The sequence below is a fragment of the Entelurus aequoreus genome, linkage group LG01 (assembly GCF_033978785.1).
Source record: "Entelurus aequoreus isolate RoL-2023_Sb linkage group LG01, RoL_Eaeq_v1.1, whole genome shotgun sequence".
Classification (NCBI taxonomy): Eukaryota; Metazoa; Chordata; class Actinopteri; order Syngnathiformes; family Syngnathidae; genus Entelurus; species Entelurus aequoreus.
In genome coordinates this window covers 17985235-18013034 of record NC_084731.1, presented here as the reverse complement: position 1 = coordinate 18013034, position 27800 = coordinate 17985235, and the positions used below count along the sequence as shown (strand labels likewise).

Here is a 27800-nt window from a genome sequence, read left to right as displayed (position 1 = left end):
TCACTCTGGCAGAAAGCTGTTTTGTGGCTGCTCTTTTCTCTCCTCTCTGGGCCTTGGCCTTTGCACACAGCGGCCCCTCCTTTCCCCCCCCGTTTCCCTGAGTCCCGGCTCTCTTTGCACGGCGCAGGGCGCCCCTCGCCTACCTCACTGCAAACACAGCTGACAGAGGGCCGCTCACGTGCCGCTCCACAGGGCCCCAAAATCTCTTTGAGTGTGCGTACGAGAGGGAGCGTTAAAGGGAAAGTGTGTGTTTGAGGAGGATCTCTTACTGGTCTATTTTCAATTGTTTATCCCAGGACATATCACGGCATTTAATCTAATCGCTTTAAAATAAGATATGTTAACAAACTTGAGTAACACTTTAGTTTTTGATTACACTTTTTAAAAGTAGATATATTGTTAGCTCACTTTATACAGGATGTGTAGAAAAGTTCCTACTAGGGTTGTACGGTATTCCAGTACTGGTATAGTATTGCGGTACTAATTAATAAAAAACGGTACTATATTCTGTTTGAAAAGTACCGGTTCTCAACGGGCATGACATTGCTGGTTTTCAAGCAGAGTAGCATGTTCGGCAGCGCACAATCACGGAGTACTTACAAGCAGACACAGTGTGTAGACAAAAAAGGGAGACTAGACTACTGCAACGCACTTCTTGTCGGGATCCCCAGCAAGAACATCCAGAAGCTGCAATACATACAGAATAGTGCTGCTAGGATCCTGATGAGAGTGCGTAAATATGACCATATCACACCAATTCTCAAATCCCTTCACTGGCTTCCTGTTCCACTCAGGATTGAATACAAAGTCTCCCTACTAACCCACCAGCGCCTCCATGGAAATGCCCCCCTCTACCTCAAAGAACTACTCACCCCCAAATCCTCCACACGACACCTCCGCTCCGGACAGGCTAACCTCCGAGGACAAAGCTAAGAACAATGGGAGACCGGGCTTTCTGCTCCGCCGCTCCCAGTCTGTGGAACGCTCTCCCTGACCACCTGAGGGTACCACAGACTGTGGATGCTTTTAAAAAAGGCTTAAAAACCCTTCTTTTAAATAAAAAAACAAAACGTTTTTTTAGATATATGCATACTAGTTCTAGCTATTTGGCTGTTCTACTTTTTATTTGTATTTATTTTTTATTATCTTTTTATTTTAAATTTTGTTATACACTGTAGCACTTTGAGGTTGTTTACTCAATGTAAAGTGCTTTTTTACAAATAAAATATACTATTATTATTAGAATGGACGCATTTTGGCTTAAAAACTAACGATAAAGGTGATGTTATAACACTGAAACTCCCCCAGGAAGAGGTGCTTTAAGACATAGCTAGCTAGTGGCTAACGTCCATCCGCAGTCGTCAGTGTTTTAGTTTCTTCTAAATCACTAATCCTTGTCTCCATGGCGACAAATATAGTAAGTTTCTTACTAGTATCATCCCTGCAGGACGAGGAATAGCTAAACATGCTTCACTACGCACCGTAGGAGGATACAATGTAAACAAACGCCATGAGTGGCTCTACACCTGACATCCACTGTAATGATACAAAGTACAGGAGCGTATCTAGTCGATACTACTATGATTAAACCGATTAATTTTAGCATCACAAAATCCTTTTCCGTTTAAAAAAAAAAGTATATTATGTTTATAAACTCATTAAATACGCACTTGGATGCATGAGCACTTAAACTATGACCAATGTATGATCCCGTAACTACTTGGTATCGGATAGATACACCCAATTTGTGGTATCATCCAAAACTAATGTAAAGTATCCAAACAACAGAAGAATAAGTGATTATTACATTTTAACAGAAGTGTAGATAGAACATGTTGGAAGAGTAAGCAGATATTAACAGTAAATGAACAAGTAGATGAATAATAATTTTTTTACCACTTGTCCTTAATAATTTTGACAAAATAATAGAATGATAAATGACACAATATGACAAATGAGGAGCCTTTGTTTGCCTACTTACTAATAAATTAAAGTTTTTTCGCATGTTCACTGTTTTATTTCAGGACAGAATTGCAATAAGAAATATATGTTTAATGTACCGTAAGATTTTTTTGTTAAACTAAAGACAATAATGCCATTTTTTGTGGTCCCCTTTATTTAGAAAAGTATCGAAATACATACCAAAATATTGGTATCTGGACAACTCTATTCTGCAGTATTGTGTGATGAAAAAATGTGGTTCCTCAGCCATTCGGGCAGATTTACATAGTCAATAGTCTGTATGACCAAACATGTATTATGTATATTTACTTCTCAGCATAGTTTATGAAGGGGACCCAAGTAAAACTGCTGTCCGCAGTTAAGATTCATTGTACAATGAGAGGTGAGAGTGAATACAAAAAGTGACTAAGTGTGGGGCTTATTACAGAAATATTTGTCCTAAGATGTATGTTTTATATCCACACCTGGAAAATCATTCTGTCCTCGGCGCTAATGTCGTTTTGCATGGCTCTCCTCTTTGGCTCCTTGTCCCATTTGTCACAGCAGTCTGTATTGCTCATTCTCACTGATCATCCTATCACAGTGCTATTTTTCATATTTCTCATATCCGCTCCCCTTATCTCTCTTCCAGCGCCTGGGCCAGACACGCAAAGCTAATACAGGCTCCCAGTACGTGCGCAGAATTCAATGACGAAAGATCACAGAGCTGTGAAATTCATATAAATTTCCTATGTTATTCAGTGTTTACCGATATTGATAGCAGACTTATCCGATTTCCAATAGCTGGGGTGTTAAAACATGAAATTACATTATCCGATCAATGAGAAACTCGAACCCCAAAATTTAAGATGGCACTGTCAGGATAAGTCACACTAATATTATCATATACCATATTTTCCAGACTATAGAGAGCCCCAGTATAACCCACTAAAATTTTAGAAGAAACAATATGTTTTCATATATTAGCCGCACCGGACTATAAACCGCAGATATATATGTTGTGAAATGAGTTATGTACACAGAAATAATTGGTAACCGTTAGTTTACATACCTTAATTGTTTGCAAACAGTACCAGTAACACGGCTGTTTAAAAAAAACAAAAGTCATCGTCATGGACCCACTAGCTATGGTAGCTCAATCAATAAATCAATCAAATGTTTACTTATACAGCCCTAAACCACGAGTGTCTCAAAGGGCTGCACAAGCCACAACGACATCCTCGGCTCAGATCCCACATCAGGGCAAGAAAAAACCGGGCGACCGGTGCAATGGATGTCGAGTGGATCTAGCATAATATTGTGAGAGTCCAGTCCATAGTGGATCTAACATAATAGTGAGATTCCAGTCCACAGTGGATCTAACATAATATTGTGAGAGTCCAGTCCATAGTGGAGCTAACATAATAGTGCGAGAGTCCAGTCCATAGTGGAGCTAACATAATAGTGAGAGTCCAGTCCATAGTGGATCTAACATAATATTGTGAGAGTCCAGTCCATAGTGGATCTAACATAATAGTGTGAGAGTCCAGTCCATAGTGGATCTAACATAATATTGTGAGAGTCCAGTTCATAGTGGTTTTAACATAATATTGTGAGAGTCCAGTCCATAGTGGATCTAACATAATAGTGTGAGAGTCCAGTCCATAGTGGATCTAACATAATAGTGAGAGTCCAGTCCATAGTGGATATCTAACATAATAGTGAGAGTCCAGTCCATAGTGGATCTAACATAATAGTGAGATTCCAGTCCCTAGCTAGCTCTCCAATCAGCTGAACAGACTCAGTAACTCCACGGTGAGATTTTGGTGAATCTACTGAGGAATTTGTGAAACTGAAACAATACCAAAAAAAATGCCATTGTAAGATAATAATATGAACACAGACACACGTAAAGGTGTTAACATATTAGCTAATGCTAACAACTAGGGCTGTGAATCTTTGGGCACCGATTCGATTCGATTTCAAAATGGATTCTCGATTAATAATATAAATGAAAACATTCCTAGAGACATCTCACATGGGGACGGTTTGGTAAATATGAATAATTTTAGTTATATTGTAAAACTTACAAAGGTTGCTTGGAGTGATGAATTGATTGATTGAGACTTTTATTAGTAGATTGCACAGTACAGTACATATTCCGTACAACTGACCACTAAATGGTAACACCCGAATAAGTTTTTCAACTTGTTTAAGTCGGGGTCCACGTTAATCAATTCATGGTGGAACATAATTATAAAGTATCCATACCAGTAGAAACGTTGTGGACGACGATGACTTGTACTCCTGGTATAAAAAACTCAACAGAAGCACTGTGAACTTCCAGCCCGCAGCAACTGCAGTGAGCGAACTCGTCCAAAAGATGGCGCCATAATACAAACAATAACACACCTTTTCAGTGTCTTAGTTTGTATTTCATGAAAACTATTAGCATTATGCCCATTTGCGAAAAAAATCCATAAATTAACCACACAGGTTTATAAGCCGCAGGGTTTAAAACTAGGCCACTACTAGGTACTACTAGGTACTAGGCCACCTACTCAGTGGCCTAGAACCTACTCAGTGGCCTAATGGATAGAGTGTTCACCCTGAGATCGGAGTGATGAATAAAGTATCAATACCAGTAGAAACGCTGTGGACGACAACTATGGTATAAAAAACTCAACAGAAGTACTGTGAACGTTCACGCTGCAGTGAGCGAACTCGTCCAAAAGGTGGCGCCATAATACAAACAATAACACACCTTTTCAGTGTCTTTGCTTGTATTTCATGAGCATTATGCCCATTTGCGAAAACAAAAAATCCATAAATTAACCGCACCGGTTTATAAGCCGGAGGGTTTAAAACTAGGCCACTACTAGGTACTACTAGGTTATAGGTACTAGGCCACCTACTCAGTGGCCTAGTACCTACTCGGTAGGTTGTGAGTTCAAACCCCGGCCGAGTCGTTCCAAGGACTATTAAAAATGGGACCCGTTACCTCCCTGGTGACACTCAGCATCAAGGGTTGGAATTGGGGGTTAAATCACCAAAAATGATTCCCGGGCGCGGCCACCGCTGCTGCTCAGTGCTCCCCTCACCTCCTCCTAAGGGTGATGGGTCAAATGCAGAGAATAATTTCGCCACACCTAGTGTGTGTGTGACAATCATTGGTACTTTAACTTTTAACTTTAAAGCGTAGGAAGAAAGTAGCGTCTGATAGTCTGGAATTTCCAGTACTATTATTTTAACATTTAACTAATTAAGATACTTTATAAACCCAAAAACAGTATTGACACACACACACATTTACGTGTGTGTGTCCGTGTTTTGGAGCATTCATGCTCTTGCATGTTTGTGTACGTGTCCCAGCAGTGATTGATGAATTGCTGTAACTGTTGCTGAATGGTATTCTAACCATTCTAGCCGCAGTGTTTTACTGCCCTGCTGGCCTGCTCCGTCATAAAGACCTTGTCTGGTTGCATCTATGGCCCCAGGTTAAAACAAACACAAACACCCACCACGGACCATTCAGCCTCAAACCCCAGCCTGCTTGGCCTGCCCTCCTCCTTGCCTGGCTCCACCATCCCCGTCCAGGGGGCAATAAACTCGTTATCTCCCCCTCTCAGATCCTAATCTGACGGCCCGCCGCCCGTTTCGCTGCCAGGTGAGTGGGGAGGAGTTGGGGGGTTGAATCGCCCTCTTACTTCTCCAGCTCCCTTCCACTCGCCTTTTAAATCCCTTCAGCTTTGCTTGGCTGTCAGCAGCATTTTAACCCCCACCCCCTGAAACCCTCCCCTGCCTGGGGCTCTAACGACCCCCCCACCACCACCACACACGCACTTCGCCACGTTCTCCTTCTCTTCCCACCCTTTCAACAATTAATCCAGCTATTGATCACAGTAAAACTAAAAGGTCGGAGGCTGCGGGCGAACCGGTTGATGTCTAAACAGACTTGTAGCTCACACCGCTACAGAAGCCAAAGCATTAGTTTGACCCAAGTGTCACATTTAAGAATTGTACAAAGTGATGCCCTTAAATCTCTGACATTTATCCAATATAGTTGGGGACAAAAGCACTCTTTTTAATCCTCCTACGATGCAGAATTTGGACACCAGACATTTGAACCGAAATAGAGACTGAAAAAAACATGTTGCAGATTATCCCTATATGCACGTATAGTAACAGCTTTCATTCTTTGATTTGGGATTTTTGGTATCTGTAAGAATGTTCTCCTACACCAGACCTGGGCAAATTAAGGCCCGGGGGCAACATGCGGCCTATTTAGCTTTTCAATCTGGCACGCCAGACAGGGCGGGCCCGTGGCATAGGCCGTATAGGCAAATGCTAAGGGCGCCGTCCATCAGGGGGCGCCACGCCAGTGCCACAAATATTGGAGGAAAAAAGAAAAAAAAAGTTGGTACTATTATTTATTTCTAAATACAAAAAATAATCTCACGTTAATTAAAATGCAAAGTAAAGCCTATTTAATAGAAATATTATTTGTTACAACATTACGCCCCCCCTCCCCCCGCACGGTGCGCCCCCTCCCTTCCCGTATCATGACTTTTTTTGGACGTCACCACATCAAAAAATCAACACAAGATGTCAAAACGGCCAAAACTGTCAGGTGCCCAGGGAATAGAAAAGAAGAGGAGGAGAAACGAGAAAAAGACAGAGGTAGCAGGTATGTAACGTTAGCCTACATGAAATTATTTGTCTGTTACAGAATGTGATAGTAACCTGGCTTTTTAGCATTAAGCTAATGTTACATGATTCGGCAATTGCTAATCAATAAATAGCTAGTTCTGTTTTGACGTCGGGTTAATATTGTGGAGGGGGCTAAATTGTTATGGAAAATAATAATGTAACGTTAGGTAATTACAGTACTCCCACCTTACATTCCTCAGGGACATTTGTATTAGATCTTTTAAGCAGGTGTTTTTTGTTTACATTGTTATTGCCTTCTGGTTAGCTAATGTTTGCCCTGCAGGTAATAGTCACTTTTCCACCCCTTTATATATTAGGTATAGTTGTAAGCCTAGTTGTTAAAGTGCACATTATTAATGTTAATTAAGCAATATCACATGAGAGGGAATGCTGTTTTTTAATTTGAGCACTGCTGTGATTCGGTTAAAGATAATCATAACATAACGTTCTTATATAATATGTTAATTTGCTTTCTTTAAGTAAAAAAAAAGGTCAAAGACAAAGCTATTCGGTTTCTTGTGAGTATATACACTTCACTGCCGATGTGGGGGGGCGCCACCTAAAATCTTGCCTAGGGCGCCAGATTGGTTAGGGCCAGGCCTGACGCCAGACATTCCCAAATATTTTTTTAGATCTTTAAGATGTAAAGTGTAGCTGCCATTTTGATGTGCAGTGATGTTTTCAAATGACCGTAAGTCTTGAACTGTACAACGTATTTCAATGGTTGGAATGATATACTAGTTACTATGGTAATCTAATTAGTTACTATGGTAATCTACGTCACAGCAGCTCAGATGAGGCACCAAGTAGTGTGGGTGGGGAGCGTTTCCACAGAGTGTTTCCAGAGCGGCCAGCCTGAAATGTGGGTGTCAGGGACAGACGCGGAAGGAGATTTTTACAACAAAGTTCTAAAGCTTAGTGATATAACAGATATATCAGATCGTATGTGAGGTTTTTTTTTACCCTTTGCGTTCATATTTCACTGTTTGTTTTTTTGTTTTGCTTGATTGTAAAACATGTCGATGGAGAAGGGATGTGATGTTCACATGTTGTCAATATTCAGTGTTTTATTGTTTATAGTTAATGTTGTAAATCCCACATTATTTTCATGTACATTCTGGGTGTCTCATTCAGTAAAAAAAATGTAAAATGACATTCCGTTTTTTAAGGCGGTCTGTCATAACATTTTTAGCGTTCAATCAGACATTATTGTGAGGTTTTGTATTAGTGTTTCTAAAAATCGGATATACCGGCCCCCAGACACCCTTTTTTCTCTAAATGTGGCCTCCCCGAGTCAAAATAATTGCCCAGGCCTGCCCTACACCCGTCTGTTTTTTTACTTTATTTTATTTACGATAGGTTCGGTGACAGAGCTTTTAACACAAAGCACTTTTATCTCGTCTTCCATTGAAATTGCTGTAGTTGGTGCCATAACCACACAAGTTTAACATGTAACATGCCTTTAAAAACAACAAACGTTTATAATAGAATATTGTGTAAAATAAATACAACAATAAATGATAAATAAATGATAAATGGGTTATACTTGTATAGCGCTTTTCTACCTTCAAGGTACTCAAAGCGCTTTGACAGTATTTCCACATTCACCCATTCACACACACATTCACACACTGATGGCGGGAGCTGCCATGCAAGGCGCTAACCAGCAGCCATCAGAGGCAAAGGGTGAAGTGTCTTGCCCAAGGACACAACGGACGTGACTAGGATGGTAGAAGGTGGGGATTAAACCCCAGTAACCAGCAACCCTCCGATTGCTGGCACGACCACTCTACCAACTTCACCACGCCGTCCCCATCAACAAGCGACATCAGTGTGTAAAGGATATCACCACATGGGCTCAGGAACACTTCAGCTGAGTGTGAAGCGACTGGGATGAGAATCAGCACCTCCAAGTCCAAGTCCATGGTTCTCGCCCGGAAAAGGGTGGAGTGCCATCTCCGGGTTGCGGAGGAGACCCTGCCCCAAGTGGAGGAGTTCAAGTACCTCAGAGTCTTGTTCACGAGTGAGGAAAGAGTGGATCGTGAGATCGACAGGCGGATGGGTGCGGCGTCTTCAGTAATGCGGACGCTGTATCGATCCGTTGTGGTGAAGAAGGAGCTGAGCCGGAAGGCAAAGCTCCCAATTTACCGGTCGATCTACGTTCCCATCCTCACCTATGGTCATGAGCTTTGGGTTATGACCGGAAGGACAAGATCACGGGTACAAGCGGCCGAAATGAGTTTCCTCCGCCGGGTGGCAGGGCTCTCCCTTAGAGATAGGGTGAGAAGCTCTACCATCCGGGGGGAGCTCAAAGTAAAGCCGCTGCTCCTCCACATCGAGAGGCGCCAGATGAGGGGGTTCGGGCATCTGGTCAGGATGCCACCCGAACGCCTCCTTGGGGAAGTGTTTAGGGCACGTCCGACCGGTAGGAGGCCACAGGGAAGACCCAGGACACGTTGGGAAGACTATGTCTCCCGGCTGGCCTGGGAACGCCTCGGGATCCCCCGGGAAGAGCTGCATGAAGTGGCTGGGGATAGGGAAGTCTGGGTTTCCCTGCTTAGGCTGCTGCCCCCGCGACCCGACCTCGGATAAGCAGAGGAAGATGGATGGATGGATATATATATATATATATATATATATATATATATATATATATATATATATATATATATATATATATATATATATATATATATATATATATATATATGTGTAAATATATATATATATATATATATATATATATATATATATATATATATATATATATATATATATATATATATATATATATATACTACCGTTCAAAAGTTTGGGGTCACATTGAAATGTCCTTATTTTTGAAGGAAAAGCACTGTACTATTCAATGAAGATAACTTTAAACTAGTCTTAACTTTAAAGAAATACACTCTATACATTGCTAATGTGGTAAATGACTATTCTAGCTGCAAATGTCTGGTTTTTGGTGCAATATCTACATAGGTGCATAGAGGCCCATTTCCAGCAACTATCACTCCAGTGTTCTAATGGTACAATGTGTTTGCTCATTGGCTCAGAAGGCTAATTGATGATTAGAAAACCCTTGTGCAATCATGTTCACACATCTGAAAACAGTTTAGCTCGTTACAGAAGCTACAAAACTGACCTTCCTTTGAGCAGATTGAGTTTCTGGAGCATCACATTTGTGGGGTCAGTTAAACGCTCAAAATGGCCAGAAAAAGAGAACTTTCATCTGAAACTCGACAGTCTATTCTTGTTCTTAGAAATGAAGGCTATTCCACAAAATTGTTTGGGTGACCCCAAACTTTTGAACGGTAGTGTATGTAAAAGAGGTAACCGTGGTTGAGGACAGCTTGGCAGGTGTGCATGCAGGACTTTCGGTGGGGAAAATGATCTCACTCACAGTAGGCCATTGGTGATGTAATGGAATTGGACGTGATTCCCATCCCTCTCAGCCCCTTTTGGCCTTCGCTTACACTAAGTATTTGTACTACAGCCAGTTTGCTTGTCCCATCAGTTCACGTTGTATTACTCCGATTTCCGTGTCGTTGGGGATTATTTCCAAACTTATTTCGAGCCATTTTGATTATTTCTTTTGTGCAAGTTAGCCGCTGTAATTAATTACTTGTGAGTAGAGCATTCACATTACTTAAATGACATGTATTTACGACGCACAGGAATGCAGTCAAGTTTGACTTGACTGAGGACTATATTACCCTTTTACATTGTTATGGTTCGCAGCCGAGTGTGAAGCGACCGGGATGAGAATCAGCACCTCCAAGTCCGAGTCCATGGTTCTCGCCCGGAAAAGGGTGGAGTGCCATCTCCGGGTTGGGGGGGAGACCCTGCCCCAAGTGGAGGAGTTCAAGTACCTCGGAGTCTTGTTCACGAGTGTGGGAAGAGTGGATCGTGAGATCGACAGGCGGATCGGTGCGGCATTCTTCAGTAATGCGGACGCTGTATCGATCCGTTGTGGTGAAGAAGGAGCTGAGCTGGAAGGCAAAGCTCTCAATTTACCGCTCGATCTACATTCCCATCCTCACCTATGGTCATGAGTTTTGGGTTATGTTTATATTAGGTTATAGGTTATATTTTTGGTGGCATCTGGTCAGGATGCCACCCGAACGTCTCCCTAGGGATGTGTTTAGGGCACGTCCAAGCGGTAGTAGGCCACGGGGAAGACCCAGGACAAGTTGGGAAGACTATGTCTCCTAGCTGGCCTGGGAACGCCTCGGGATCCCCCGTACAGAGCTGGACGAAGTGGCTGGGGATAGAGAAGTCTGGGCGTCCGTGCTTAGGCTGCTACCCCTGCGACCCGACCTCGGATAAGCGGAAGAAGATGGATGGATGGATGGGTTTTACATTTGGCTTACTTAGAGTCATTTTATTTTATTCATACTATGAATTGTGTCAGTTTTCATTAGGTACCTGCTAGGAACAATCGCATTCCTGTCATTCTATGACTCAGCAACGTTGCTCCTGTGTATGGATTTGTCCCCTGACCTACCCCTTCAAAATTGTGCCAAATGAGAGGAAGTGGCTGGGCTCAGATCAGTGCACTCATTTGACACTAACCAAACTTGCTGGACTTTTGGTATGATGTGCGATTGAGCTTGTGTGAGTATGCTCTTTGTGTGCCTTAAGACCAGGGATCTCAAACTCAATTTAACTGGAGTCCACTGGAGGTGAGGCTGGGCCGCACACTTTTTCCCTTCTTAATCACATTTTAATCATGTGACTAAGGACCTTTCTTCACTAAGGTTATCGAGGGTAAATCCCACCTAACCTTATCCTTGTCCACACACACTCAATGGTCGTTTAAGACCCCCTCACCCCCTCCGTCAGCCGGTGCAACTCGACTTAGTACGCATGCGCAGAAAATGTGCACGTCATAGTCACCTCCAGTGTTGCTTTGTGTGTAAGTTCTTAAATTAAATCTGAAAAATATCCAGTGTCGTGGTATTTCAATTAACTGGAATCCAGTGTGCTTTGGGGCCCTATTGTAGTGAATCACACCTGAGCCATCATAAATGAATCAAATCTTTAATGGACATGTACAAGTATACAATGTGACAAAGAACATTTTACAACATACAATCTAGGGATCTAGATATCTGGTCAGGACACTCCTCACTCTTTTGCCTTCACTTTCATTGTCCATTCCTTTTTGGTGACTTTATATACTCTGGACCTAAACGTTGGGTTCGCGACATACATGGCGGACATTAACTGATATGGTCTGCTATGCCAGTCCAAATGCATGCGATGTTTTCCGTAGTCTTCCCTCGTCGGCCAGGTAATACAAAGCACACGCTACCTTTTTTTTATCACATCCACGGGAGAAGGGACAAAGTTTTTGGTAAGTTGAATCACAGTTCTCTTGACGTCTGAGATGTGTAGTATCCGAAATAGCTGCAATTGCGCGTTTCCTTCAATTAAGGCAGGGGTGTCCAAAGTGCGGCCCGGGGGCCATTTGCGGCCCGCAGGTCATTTTTTTATGGCCCCACGGCACATTTTAAAAATACGATTGAAAAAAATAAAAAACATTAAAACTGGTATTTAAAGAGCAAACAGGTGAAATGTAACAAGAAAATGTAGCAATGAAAATGTAGCAATGTTTACTCTAATCACACAAAGCTGCCATGTAGGCTGTTTCTTTCTTTAAAATATAATAATGAATCAAAATCAATGTCATTATGAATTATTGACCTATTCAAGGCTCCAATTACATCACATTAAATATTTTGACATATGTTTTGGGGAAAATGTTGCATATTTTGTGTTTGCCATGTAAAAAAACTAGCTTTTTTTTTAAAAGGGCCTAAAACGAACAAACAAAAAACATAAACAACAATAAAACTTATAATTGACGGATAGATCTGAAGTTGATCTCAAGATTATTGTGTTAAAAGTAAACAGTAAAAAAATATGTATATATAATTTATTTTTTTACACTTTAATGAGAGACTTTTAGATCCCCTACAATTTTAGTGTGATTAGTTTTTAAGTGTTATTGCTCAAAAAATAATAATGAATTAAAATCAACAGTGCTGTGACTTATTGACCCTTTTAAGGCTCCAATTATTATATAATCTCTAATATCCCTCTTAAAAATTTTATTGGGTGAAAATATTGCATATTTGGTGTTTTTTTTATTTTAAAAAAGGGTTTTCTTTGACAAAAAGAGCATACAATTTAAATCTTTAAAAAATGTTATATTGACAGACCTAATGTTGATCTAGAGATTTAAAAACTTGAATAATAACACAAATAATAATACTGAATAATGACACATTTTTTCTATTTTTTGGACCAAAACCCTTTGGGGTCCCCGGTATCAAGCCTGAGTGGAAGCCTAAATGTATATTTTTTATACATATATTGTATTGAATTTTAAAATAAAAAATATCAAAATGGCCCCTGCTAGCTTTGATTTTTCAATGTGCGGCCCTCAGTGGAAAAAGTTTGGACACCCCTGACTTAAGGTATTCATGTGTGATTTCCACATTTAGAAGAAGGAGAAACACGGGCATATCTGGATGACTCTCCTCCATCTTTCCAGTGGTTAGCTCCGGTTGTTATGAAGCTGGCTGTGGCGCGTTATTTCTGACGTCACTTCTTGTGTGGGGCGCAGTGTCCAAACTCAGTTTGTAAACGATCAATGAGGCCATACAAAGCTAAGAGCCGGAGATTCAAGAAATATAAGGCGCACTTACCCATATAAATAATTGTCCGAGGAGGGGGACCTTAAACGATAGATTAGTGTGGCTGAAACGAGGTTTAGGCTGAATAATAATTTGTTTAAAGGGTTATCCGGCTAAGTGTAGACATAGCCTAAATGTGTTAAGACATTAACAAAATAAAATAAGAGCAACATGGGGCACACTAACTAGTATAGTAAAAAATGGTGCTAAGAAGGATTACCCTCAACAATTTTTAGACGGAAATATAAAAAATTACAATATGAATGAAGTACTTGAATGCTTCAATAGCTACTTCGTAAATATTGGAACTAGGGCTGGGCGATATGAGACTAATACCGCTGTATTTTTAGTCTGAATGACGACATACAGTATATACTGGTATCTTAAAAAAACGTGCAAAGTGCTTAAGGTTGCGTCAGTGTTTTACAGCTAGAGTTGAGCGTACTCTGATATTTTTGTTGTAAGTAGTAATGTAATGTCTTTATTCTTATGAAGTAATTAATTAGCCGTTACTCTGTCAAACACATTTTCGTTCATTTTGATAATGAATGTTAGAAAGCCGCTGGCTGTTAAGTTTAAAACTACTTTTCAGACACCCAGTCGCTATACCACAGTACCTTAGTCCGCACGGGCTATGAGGAGAGGCATTTTCAAGCCGAGGAGTTGCTAAACATTCCACACACCGAGCGAGCAACAGAGAGGAGCTGTCGCTAGGTGCTGTGCTAAGTCGCTAACAGAACTGAACAGCATGAACAGACGATGTTAGTGATAAAGTTGCTACAAGGAGAGATCTACATTCTCACGCAAATTGGTGTATGCGTAAATGAAGCTGTAGTCACTCACCAATAGCCAAATGCAGTTGGTGACCAATAAATAGCTTGGTCACCAAATGCGTCGAAATCGAGAAGTCGGCACCGTAGCCACCATATTCTTTTGAAAAGTTTGTTGTGCGTCAGAGAAGCCTACGTAAACACACAAGGGGAAGGGGTTGAGCTGAAGGTAATGCCCTGTGCTTTGCCCGTCAGGCGCAGAGAAGAGCAAACGGCCATAACAAAAGCACGTCAAAAGATACCGGTATGACGGTATTGTCTCAAATATGTCTCTTTCTAAAATATACCAGTATTAACTATAATATTGGTATACCGCCGAGCCGTAGTATTACCCTAAAAGTTTGTTGTTTTCCCCAATATTGTAGTTAGTGTTCTTTCTAGTAGGATTCAAGATTGCAAATATATATTTAACAAATATCCACCCAACGTGCAGAGGCGCCAATTGCACCTAACTATGAAGTTAAGTAGAGGGCCATAAGATATGGGACCCCTACTTTAGACCCAAGATGTTGTTTTGTTGTCTTGTGCAGAGCAGGTGTTTTATTTAACAGTTAGATTTTACCATTCATTTTTACACTTGAGGATTGTGAAGATGTTCTGGAAGCGTCAAGAGAACTTAGTCTCAGCCATGTTAAATTACCAAAGATTGACACACGTTCATATTTACAGCTCAGTTTTATTCATGTTAGTTTGTGTGCGTGATTCTAGTCAAGAAGAGGTTTGTTCAAATCTTGTCATCACTAGATACCGTCAGTTGGGATTGGGTAATCTCAAGTGGGGTTTTCCTCATTTATTGCACATACCGTACATGACGAGCACTCTGGTATTAGCGAAACAGTCACCCTCTATGCAGTGATAGGCCAAGGCTGTAGTCCACATCCAGGTCTTTGATGTCAGAAGTTTGCCATGCTGTTCGGGTGTTTGGGCAGGAGTTGCGACAGACAGGGGGACAGAGTGTGATGGAGTGATTACTCTCCTCGCCGCTCTCCTGTCTGCCCTGGCATGAATGCCCCTCTTCATCCACCCTAAAAGGCACATTATTGGCCGAGAGTGGGATATCCTGGCCATTGACCCCAGAGTAGGGGTCAAGGGGAACAGGGGGGCAGATGAAAGAGAACGTAATTATGTGGACCGGACAAAAAAGAACCTTGTCTCCAAGTAACTATTTTGGTGGGAAGGGCGAAGAGGGTAGGGTTGAAAGGGTTACAATTGAGATCAAGACATTTTCCCCAGCGAGTTATGTTCTTATCGTGTCCCGGGCCCTGTCATGTGAGGATGGAGCCCAGCTCTGATTGGCACTTTATCTGATGACGATTGGTTGAGGCCTAGGGCACAGGAAGTGACAGCCTGTTTCTCACAGCAACTCCCCTGTGAGAAACAGGCTCTGATCCATGGGCAGTAGACAGATATTGAAATATTTTGCTAAAACATGTATTGTATTCCAGTAGGCAAACTATGGATGCACAGTCATCAATCTGCAGTCTGGCACATTTTCTGTAAGAATACTGGTCACAGTTAAGCCTGGGCCGATATTGGATAAGTCAATAAACCGAACAATGAATGAAAATGAAGTCAGTAAGTTTGCCAGCCTTGATTATCGCCATGTATATGCGATGTTACGTATTACAATAGCGCTCACTCTTTCGCATCGGTTTCTGCAGCTGCAGTTTTTTGTACTACAAATAAACGGTAGTAGTGATATGAGCTGTAAATGTCAGGGTTTGGTTGCGGCTTACTGCACGGTTCATTTTCCCGGGATGCAAACGGACGACAGGTAGGAACAGGTAGGAACATCATTTAATTCTCAAAAAACACTCAAAGAGGTACAAAAACAGAAAACCAACCGACGGAACAAGGTGTCAATCGCACTCGAAACTAAACTTAGCATTGGCTAGGAGACAAGCAAAACTTACGTGACGCGAGCATGAAGCCAACAAAGAATCCAGACCGACTGACTGGCAAAGGCAGGCTTAAATAATGTCTCTTGATGAGCAACAGGTGAGTGTCCCGAACAACAGAGGCAGGTGAAAATCATAAGTAGCCATGGTAACAATCTCAGGAGGTGCACAAACAGGAACTTAAGGAGTCCAAAACAAACAGAAAACACAAAACATGATCCGGACCACGGATCATGACAGTAAAACTCCCGATGGTTATTATTACCGTATTAAATTACAATAATCGAAAAACCGTGATTGATAGCTACACGTTGATGAAATTATGGCGCTTGCTAGCTAATTTAAGTGCTGACCTATAAACAAGAGACATTAACTTATTGCCCCATGAAGAAACATCATACCCCAGTCTAAACTTGTATAAACACATTACTGTCTAAACAACTAAGGTACACTATTCACCTTGAACAGAAAGGCTGTGCCGTCTCTGTACAAAATTCTCTAAATAAACTCCACACTGTCAAGTTAAAACAGACATCCATTAAGCAGGAAGTGAACTTGCGTGATGTGGTCGCTCTAATCTTGCGAGACGTCTGCGATGACGTGGTACGAGAGTACCGTTGTTATTGGCGACTGACAACAAGAGAGCAACAGTAACTATGATTGACTAACCAAAAAAACAAAACAATCACAGACCAATCCATAAATTCTTGTGCCTCAATCTAGCCAACCATGGAAGGCACCACACAGGGTAAACCAATCAGAAGCAACCTAAGGCGGGTCTTTCCGTCTTTGTTTTTCACACACACCTCAGCGCAGTGTTGTCAACTTGGCGACTTTCTCGATAAATCTAGTATCTTTCCAACTCCTCTTAGTGACTTGCTTTCTCAAAAGCCACTAGCGACAAATCTAGCAACTTTTTGGATGTTTGGAGACATGAAAGCGCATATCAGTCTAATGTCCTTAACGTACAAGTGGTGCTGCTGTGAGCATTTCCTCACAGGCAGTCGCCTTTCTACCAAATGTCTGCTCTTCGACAGCTTGTGCTGAAAACACTTTTCGTTGTACTTTTAAGTGCAGTAACGATGGAGCTTATGGTAGCCGCTCTATTCTGTCTACAAAGCCCTAAAAAACATCCAAACATCTCCATTAAGGTTTTATATACAAAACCAGTGAAGTTGGCACGTTGTGTAAATGGTAAATAAAATCAGAATACAATGATTTGCAAATACTTTTCAATTTATATTCAATTGAATGGACTGCATAGACAAGATATTTAATGTTCCAACTGAGAAACTTTATTTTTTTTGCAAATAATCATTAACTTAGAATTTAATGGCAGCAACACGTTGCAAAAAAGTTGTCACAGGGGCATTTTTACCACTGTGTTACATGGCCTTTCCTTTTAACAACACTCGGTAAACGTTTGGGAACTGAGGAGACACATTTTTTAAGCTTTTCAGGTGGAATTCTTTCCCATTCTTGCTTGATGTACAGCTTAAGTTGTTCAACAGTCTCTGTTGTCGTATTTTACGCTTCATAACGTGCCACACATTTTCAATGGGAGACAGGTCTGGACTACAGGCAGGCCAGTCTAGTTCTCACACTTTTTTACTACGAAGCCATGCTGTTGTAACACGTGGCTTGACATTGTCTCGCTGAAATAAGCAGGGGCGTCCACGATAACGTTGCTTGGATGGCAACATATGTTGCTCCAAAACCTGTAGGCACCTTTCAGCATTAATGGTGCCTTCATAGATGTGTAAGTTACCCATGCCTTGGGCACTAATACACCCCCATACCATCACAGATGCTGGATTCTGTACTTTGTGCCTATAACAGTCCGAATGGTTCTTTTCCTTTTTGGTCCGGAGGACACGACGTCCACAGTTTCCAAAAACAATTTGAAATGTGGACTGGTCAGACCACCGAACACTTTTCCACTTCGCATCAGTCCATCTTAGATGAGCTCAGGCCCAGCGAAACTGACGGCGTTTCTGGGTGTTGTTGATAAATGGCTTTCGCTTTGCATAGTAGAGTTTTAACTTGCACTTACAGATGTAGCGGCCAACTGTAGTTACTGACAGTGGGTTTCTGAAATTTTCCTGATCACATGTGGTGATATCCTTTACACACTGATGTTGGTTTTGATGCAGTAACGCCTGAGGGATCGAAGGTCACATGCATTCAATGTTGGTTTTCAGCTTTGCCGCTTACGTGCAGTGATTTCTCCAGATTTTGTGTCCTTTACTTGAGTCTAGGGCTGCAACTAACGATTAATTTGATAATCGATTAATCTGTCGGTTATTACTTCGATTAATCGATTAATAATCGGATAAAAGAGACAAACTACATGTCTATCCTTTCCTGTATTTTATTTTAAAAAAACAGCATACTGGCACCATACTCATTTTGATTATTGTTTATCAGCTGTTTGTACATGTTGCCGTTTATAAATAAAGGTTTATTTTTAAAAAAAATTATTATTATTATTATTTCTTATTTTTAAAAAGCCTCTGCGCATGCGCATAGCATAGATCCAACGAATCGATGACTAAATTAATCTGCAACTATTTTTATAATCGATTTTAATCGATTTAATCGATTAGTTGTTGCAGCCCTACTTGAGTCATATTGCAGTCTACATGTATCGCGTGTTTGACTGCCATCTACTGGTCACACTTATCATTTCACCATGTACCAACTAAAATACCTTAGAAGTCGGTAAGCAAAACCACAATTATTCCTTACATTAGGCGCACCGGGTTATAAGGCACACTGTCGAGTTTTGAGGTGAAAAAAAGGATTATAAGTGCACCTTACAGTCCGGAAAATATGGTACTCATATGTTGGGGTATCGGGTATTAAAAAGGGGTATCTGAGCATCCCGACTTTTTGTTTGTGAGTGAGATTATGCAAGCTTGATTTTGTATTATTTTTTTTTAGATTTTAGCATCCAGTCAGTGAGCAGAAAGCACACCCCTCTTGCTGACAGATGGAGGTCAGGAAGGTGTAGAGCTCTCCTGCCCACCCAAGAATTATTTTATTGGGGATAGGAGTGCAGCCACAAGCCACTTTACCATACCAGGTTACAGATTCCTGGACAAGATTCACGATTGCCCTTTTCAGGAATGTGGTCAGGCAAAAGCAACTCCGTTTATGTGTTTCTGTTTGCACGCAAATGTCGTTAGGGTGTGTGTAAGCATGTCGACTTTATTCATGTTGGTCCTCTTCCAGTCGCTTAAGCCGTTGATACGTCTGCATTAGCCCACATCTCCCAAAACTGGATAGAGAGCTGACACTTAGAGATGACTTAGAAGGAAATGAAAGGCAGTTGGCCCTTGTCTTGTAAAAAAAAGCACAAATTTGTGGTAAGGGAGAGAAGAACAAGCATTAGTGAGGAACGTTGACCATAGCAGCTTTATTACTGCAAGAGATTTATACTCTACTTTATTCCCAACTGTCACTTGTAAAACTAATAAGAAAAGGAGTGGATAATAAACTAGTGCAGGCCTATATGATAATCAAACACAAGCAGGAAATCAAGCATGAAGGGAGAATGTTGACATGCAACTGCATGATGGGTAATGATATTTCTGTTATTTCTCATTTCACCTCCAGTTTCTTTATTTGCCCCTGAGCTGTCTTGCTAGCAAAACCCCATTTGTCATTTAATGTTTTCTGGAAGGAAATGCAATCAAAAACTTTAATAATGATACTGTTCTAGCCTAGACTGCATTCATTTAGTTAAGGTATTTATACTTTATTTAAATGATATTTGTTCAGTACCTACACTGCAAAAAGTCAGTGTTCCAAAACAAGAAAAAATAACACAAAAATGAGGGGTATTTTACTTGAACAAAGCAAAATTATCTACCAATAGAACAAGAAAATGTGGCTTGTCAAGACTTTCCAAAACAAGTAAAATTAGCTAACCTCAATGAACCCAAAAATAACTTAAAATAAGTATATTCTCACTAATAACAAGTGCACTTTTCTTGGTAGAAAAAAGAGACCTTTTTGCTCAATATGTTGAAAAGTATTCTTAAATGAAGTAAATGCTAGTGCCATTATCTTGACATAAAGTTACATTTCTTGAAACCAGCAAACTTATACTAAAAACTAGTTTATTGTTCTTAATGGAAAGGCAACAAGGCAACCGCTTGTTACTCTCGGGGTCTCCTAGCCGCTCAGGCAAATCGTATGGTTTAAAAAATTTGTTTTTCCATCGACAACATGACATCATCGCGCCAAGTGATGCAGCCCTGGCCCCGGCCCAAAAAAAATTTTAATTGTAATTTTGAGGAATTTATCTGAATGTGCATGAATTATTTCTGTTCAAAATGGTTAGAAATATCACATGTTAAATGTTTAAATATTAACTGTCAGTTTACTGTACTGTGCCAACTGTACTACTATATGAGTACCGGTACATCTTTTCTATTGTTTCATTGAAAATAAGACAGCAAAGTCCATTTGGCTGTCATCTGTTTTATTTATGAGACACAATTGTGTCAAAGTCATGATTTTTTTTTTTATGCTTGAAATAAGAAATTATTACTTTAAAAAGTAGTTTTATACTTGTGAGTGTTGATGACACAGCTTTGCAACAGTTGATATTCTAGTTTCAAGCATGTTTTACTCAATATAGGTCATCAAATCTCAGCAACAAGCTGTAATATTTTACTGAGAACATTTAGGACCAAAACGCTTAAAACAAGTAAAACACTCTAACATAAAATCTGCTTAGTGAGAAGAATTATATTATCAGACAGAAAATAAGCAAATATCACCCTTATTTGAGATATTTAATCTTACTTAGATTTCAGTTTTCACTCACAAGTATAAAACTACTTTTTTAAAGTAATAATTTCTTATTCCAAGCATGAAAAAAAAAAATCATGATGCCGAGCGCATATCATTATGTCAAGATAATGGCACTAGCATTTACTTAATTTAAGAATATTTTTCAAAATATTGAGCAAAAAGGTCTCAGTTTTTTGTTCTACCAAGAAAAGTGCACTTGTTATTAGTGAGAATATACTTATTTTAAGGTATTTTTGGGTTCATTGAGGTTAGCTAATTTTACTTGTTTCGGAAAGTCTTGACAAGCCAAATTTTCTTGTTCTGTTGGCAGATCATTTTGCTAAGTTCAAATGAAATGCCCCTAATTTTTGTATTTTTTTTCTTGCTTTTGAACACTGACTTTTTGCAGTGTTCACCCCCTGGGAGGTGAGGGGAGCAGTGAGTAGCAGCGGTGGCCGTGCTCGGGAATCATTTTGGTGATTTAACCCCCAATTCCAACCCTTGGTGTGATAAGAAAACTAAATATATGGTGTTTAGTGGTGCAAGGACAAACTGTGAAGCAAAATTAAATCAAGTGGAAATTGATAGAGTATATGAAACTAAATTCTTGGGAATAACAATTGATCATAAATTAGGTTGGAAACCGCATATTGAATATATAAAGGGAAAAATATCCAAATCCATTGCTATCTTTATAAAGTAAGACACATGCTGAATAAGAAATATGTTATATTATTCTTTTATTTTTCCATATTTAACATATTGTGTTGATGTTTGAGGAAATGTTTATAAAACAAACATGGACCCAATAATTAAACTTCAAAAAAGGGTCATTAGAATGATACACAAAGTGTGCTACTATGAACATACCAATCCATTATTCATAAGTTCTAAATGTGTTAACATTTTCAGATATTGTGTTTTTAAAAACAATGGAAATTATGTTTGGAGTAAAGAAGCCTTGTATTCTAAGGTTATTTAAATTAAGAGGTGAAAACTAATTTATGGGGGGATATTGATTTTTGAAATATGTAAAGTAAGAACAAATATAAAATACAAATGTATCTCAGTTTTAGGAGTTAAATGGTGGAACAAGCTCAGTGATGAGCTGAAGACATGTAGTTCTTTGTTAAGGTTTAAGAAAGCCCTGAAAGGTGAAATAATGGAAAATTATAAAATATAGCAACTATTACTTTCATTCCATTGATTTTTTTTAACGATGTTCCAGGTAATCTTATTTTCAGGGAATGTATAGGATAGGCAAATATAAGCCTATTCCTTTTTCGGTCATTCTTTTTCTTTTTGTGTGTGTATGTGTATGATTGTTAATATGTCTAATCTGTGTTGTTAAATTCATCACACAAAATGGTTGATTATATGACCAAAATAAACTCATTTCATTCAAAAATATACCACGTTTGACGTATCAGCAACTCCCCTACACCTCCGCACACACACACAGGGTCATCTTGTAAGGGACATATCCTCAAGTGATCTTTCAAAAAAACCTGCGTCGACATCTTGAAGAGGAATTTGTAGAAATGTCTTGAGGTGTGTTTCTGAGAAGAAGAAAAAAGATAAGATAAACCGGCGCAGTTCAATGAGGCATTCAGAGAGATCATCCCCGTTGATAAACCGAAAAAAGAACAGATAGTGTTGGTATGTGTGAGGTAGTCAGATTCATGCGATGTAGTTGGCAGGTTTTGTGTACTAGATTGTTGTTAGATTGCGGTATCTTACTTGCCGGTGCAAGCTAGAGAGTAAGTGTCACTTACTTGCAGCATTACTTGAGCATGTGTAAGTGACTGTTGGTTAGCCACACTTGGCTATACGGGCCCCTGTCTTGGACTGCATTGTAAAATCACATTGATCTAGCCTGACAAGGCGTTGAGTCTTATCCCCACAGCATAAGCTTAGGGGTTGACGCTTCCGGCTGAGGAGCATAGCAGCAGTGGATAAGATGAGGGAGAGGCGAGAAGATCCCCTGCCTCATCGGCTGCATTAAGAGATGGGAGGAATCTAAAGTGTAAAATCGTCTTCTTTTACGATCAGTTGGGATTTAGTGCAAGTTTGTGGCAGTTGGCTACAGCACCGAGTTCTCCCTCCTGACAGAGTAATCGCCCGGGGGCTTAACGCCACAGGAAGAACAATACCTCACACTTCCTCTCATCTCATCTCATGGATGATCTGGACAAAGTACCCGTCCACATCGACCACATCTGCAGCAGCGGAGCAACCGGAGAGAGACAGGAAGATGACACGGCGAGGCCTGAGAGAATCCTCACAAGTCCGACAGGGACAGCACCCAAGGAATGTTTGTTTGTCTGGAGTGTGTGTCACTTTTTCTTTTTGTTTTACTATTGCGGGTTTGTGCACATACAATGGTAGCCCAACTTATGAGGACACAAGCTTCCGAACTTACGACCGAGCTCATTGCTCAAAACTAGAGATGTCCGATAATATCGGCCGATAAATGCTTTAAAATGTAATATCGTAAATTATCGGTATGGTTTCAACCTCCCGAATTTCAGTGCCCCTCTCGAGGCAATCATTCTCCCGATTTCCACCCGGACGACACTATTGGGGGCGTGCCTTAAAGGCACTGCCTTTAGCGTCCTCTGCGACCTGTCGTCACGTCCGCTTTTCCTCCATACAAACAGCGTGCCGGCCCAGTCACATAATATATGCGGCTTTTTCACACACACAAGTGAATGCAAGAACAAGAATGACAAACACATTTCGGGAGAACATCCGCATCGTAACACAACAGAACCCCTTGCAGCACTAACTCTTCCGGGACGCTACAATATACACCCCCCGCTACCACCAACCCCTCTCCCCCCCATCTCCCGAATTCGGAGGTCTCAAGGTTGGCAAGTATGCTCTAGTACAGTGGTCCCCAACCTTTTTGTAGCTGCGTACCGGTCAACGCTTGAAAATTTGTCCGACGGACCGGGGGGGGGGGGGATTTTTTTTTTTTTTTTCATAAAGAAATACAATCATGTGTGCTTACAGACTGTATCCCTGCAGACTGTATTGATCTATATTGATATATAATGTATATATTGTGTTTTTATGTTGATTTAATAAAAATAAAAAATATATATATATATATATATATTTTTTTTCATTAAATTTCTTGTGCGGCCCGGTACCAATCGTACCGGTCCGCGGCCCGGTGGTTGGGGACCACTGCTCTAGTATACTCTGGACTGAAGCTGTGTGCCTTCATTGTTTTTGTATGTAGCTGTTGTTTTGAGGCATGTTTAAAAAAAATGCACTTTGTGAAAGTCAAAGTATAGTATTTCCCATAGTTGTAATGGGTATTAGGATTATCTCAGGGAGAGCATGTCCCAAATTCCAAGCTGCTGTTTTGAGGCATGTTAAAACATATAATGCACTTTGTGACTTCAATAATAAATATGGCAGTGCCATGTTGGCATTTTTTACCATAACTGGAGTTGAAGTTGTTCTCTTATTTTGGAAAACCTTGTTTTTGATTGATTGATTCAAACTTGTTTTAGTAGATTGCACAGTACAGTACATATTCCGTACAATTGACTACTAAATGGTAACACCCAAATAAGTTTTTCACGTTAATCAATTCATGGTAAAGTTACATTGTTTAATGCATCCAGCGGGGCATCACAACAAAATTAGGCATAATAATGTGTTGATTCCACGACTGTATATATCGGTATCGGTAATTAAGAGTTGGACAATATCGGATATCGGCAAAAAAGCCATTATCGGACATCTCTACTCAAAACCTTTGTGCCTCAAGTCAGCCGAACCCAGTTAAAGGAATTAAAATCAATGTAATCCCTGCTCGGCCCTTCCCAAACACCACAATTTTAACATCGTAACACAACTTTTAAAAAGAAAAACTAACTTTTAGCGAATAAATATTGTTTGAAAAACATTACAAGAGCATGTGTTACAAACAACTACAGTAGTTTTATGAAATAATGTAATGTTGTTCAGCATTTACCTTGGGGGGGCAGACTTCCGTCTGGAGTCTACTATGAGCTGCTTTTGTGTTGTGTAGCAGTAAAAACTAGGGAATTGTAGTTTATGTTGCACACGGACAGGCGAGGTCCGAGTTGAAAACAAGCGATATGGACAGTATGTCTGTGTACCAAAGGTAAGGACCAGTTTGTTGATTAAGGACTAGACAAAAAAAACAGAAACACGTCAAACATAGCATCTGTAGTTTGTCAATATTTTTATGGATAAATGCTAGAGATTTATCGGCCGATATTATCGGCCAATAAATGCTTTAAAATGTGTTATCGGTAATTTTATGACTTTTTAAAACGCAGCTGTACGGAGTGGTACACGGACGTAGGGAGAAGTACAGAGCGCCAATAAACCTTAAAGGCACTGCCTTTGCGTGCCGGCCCAATCACATAATATCTACGGCTTTTCACACACACAAGCGAATGCAAGGCATACTTGGTCAACAGCCATACAGGTCACATTGAGGGTGGATGTATAAACAACTTTAACACTGTTACAAATATGCGCCACACTCTGAACCCACACCAAACAAGAATGACAAACGCATTTTGGGAGAACTTCCGCACCGTAACACAACAGAACAAATACCCAGAACCCCTTGCAGCACGAACTCTTCCGGGACGCTACAATAACATCTACGGCTTTTGGAGCTCAGTGCACAACTGCACACACAACAAGAAGGAGACGAAGCAGAAGAAGGAAGAAGAGACATGGCGACGACGAGTAAGAAGAAGAAATACGCTTGCAAGTTCCAAAATGATTGGAAAAAAGAATTTCATTATAATCCGGTGCGCCCTATGGTCCAGAAAATACGGTATTTGGAGCAGGGATGCCAAGAGGCATCGGTATGACTAAGAATACATATCTCAAATAAGGGTGATATTTGCTTATTTTCTGTCTGATAAGATCATTCTTCTCACTAAGCAGATTTTATGTGAGAGTGTTTCAAGTGTTTTGATCCTAAATGATCTCAGTAAGATATTACAGCTTGTTGCTGAGATTTGATGACCTATATTGAGTAAAACATGCTTGAAACTAGAATATCAAGTGTTGCAAAGCTGTGTCATCAACACTCACAAGTATAAAACTGCATTTTCAAAGTAATAATTTCTTATTTCAAGCATGAAATAAAAAATCCTGACTTTGACACAGCCCTGCGATGAGGTGGCGACTTGCCCAGGGTGTACAGCGCCTTCTGCCCGAATGCAGCTGAGATAGGCTCCAGCGACCCCAAAAGGGACAAGCGGTAGAAAATGGATGGATGGATGGACTTTGACACAATTGTGACAAGAATATTTTTCAACATACTGAGAAAAAAGTTCTCATATTTGTTTTTTCTTTCAAGAAAAAGTGCACTTATTAGTGAGAATATACTTATTTTAAGGTATTTTTGGGTTCATTGAGGTTAGCTAATTTTACTTGTTTTAGAACGTCTTGACAAGCCAAATGTTCTTTTTCTATTGGCAGATAATTGTGCTTAGTTCAAGTAAAATACCCCTCATTTTTGTATTTTTTCCCCTTGTTTTTGAACCCTGACTTTTTGCAGTGTGTGTTTTCAGAAACTGCATCCTTGCAAGTTCCAATGGGCCAGCGATAATCTGCCGCAGGTTTTAGTCTCTAGAATCCCTCTCGTTCCCATTAATAAGCACCCTAAATAAAGCTTTATCTCTGACACATGCAAATGAACAGATGCAGCAGTAAAAAAAGATCAAAAGATGAAAAGGCTGCTATTACAGTAATCTACCTTGGCAGAGATGAGAGGCTTTTATCTGTCTTAAATTAACTAGCTGTTCCACAGTCCATCATCTGCCGGTCCGAAGGCATCAGGTAGTGTAGCGCTGCACAAATGTTTTGAACACTAAGCACTACAAGCAAGTGCTGCTCTTTTATCAGCGTCAAAGGAGTAAACTGATCATCTGAAGTCTTTGCCTGGATTTTAAAAAAGCTCCCAGCTTGAGGCATCAAATATCACAAAAAAAAAAAAAAAACGGTGCAACTGCAGTAGGTGTAAAAACGTAAAATGTAACCGCTTATTCTCCAAACTCATTTTCTTTGCTTTCTACCTGTCTAGAGTTTGGATATCTCTCTGATCAAGATGGACTTGGGTTCCAGTTCTCCTTCCTTTCTGTCCAGGTGTGCGCCTTCACTGGGTGTCTACATCTGTTAAGTAGCGTCTCGCTGCCCCGTGTTTAGCTTAGTGATAAGGAGCAGAGTTTCCATTCGCTACCTCACGCACACATTGTCACATAACCCGGCCATTACTTTGCATCATTGAGGTTTATTTTACCTGATAAGCACTCTGACAAACCACTCTCTCTTTCTCTCTTGAATGTACCCTGTATAGCAGTGACTGCTTAGAAGATTCAGGGTTTAATTAAACACACAAAAAAATGGGCTATTCTTTTTTTTGTGTGTGCTTTAGAAAATGTGCACGCACAGACTGTAGCGTTTTCAAAAACATCCACAATGCTTGCCTATATTTGTAATTAGGGATGTCCGATAATATCGGACTGCCGATATTATCGGCCGATAAATGCTTTAAAATGTAAAATCGGGAATTATCGGTATCGGTTTCAAAATTATCGGTATCGTTTCAAAAAGTAAAATGTATGACTTTTTAAAACGCCGCTGTGTACACGGACGTAGGGAGAAGTACAGAGCGCCAATAAACCTTAAAGGCACTGCCTTTGCGTGCCGGTCCAATCACATCAACTTTATTTATAAAGCACATTTAAAATTTACCACAGGGGTAGCCAAATAATATCTACGGCTTTTCACAGTGAATGCAATGCAATGCATACTTGGTCAACAGCCATGCAGGTCACACTGAGGGTGGCCGTATAAACAACTTTAGCACTGTTACAAATATGCGCCACACTGTGAACCCACACCAA

The 27800-nt window shown here is 40.3% G+C and overlaps 1 long non-coding RNA gene across 2 annotated transcripts in view; it reads left to right on the top strand.

Annotated features, from left to right (window-relative positions):
- Window positions 1–27205, top strand: part of LOC133648632 (uncharacterized) — a 117889-nt gene extending 90684 nt beyond the window's left edge. For both annotated transcript variants that reach the window (XR_009825901.1, XR_009825902.1), the window contains exon 4: window positions 26978–27205. This is a non-coding gene — a long non-coding RNA (uncharacterized LOC133648632). The remainder of the gene's footprint in view (window positions 1–26977) is intronic.
- The last annotated feature ends 595 nt before the right edge of the window (window positions 27206–27800 follow it).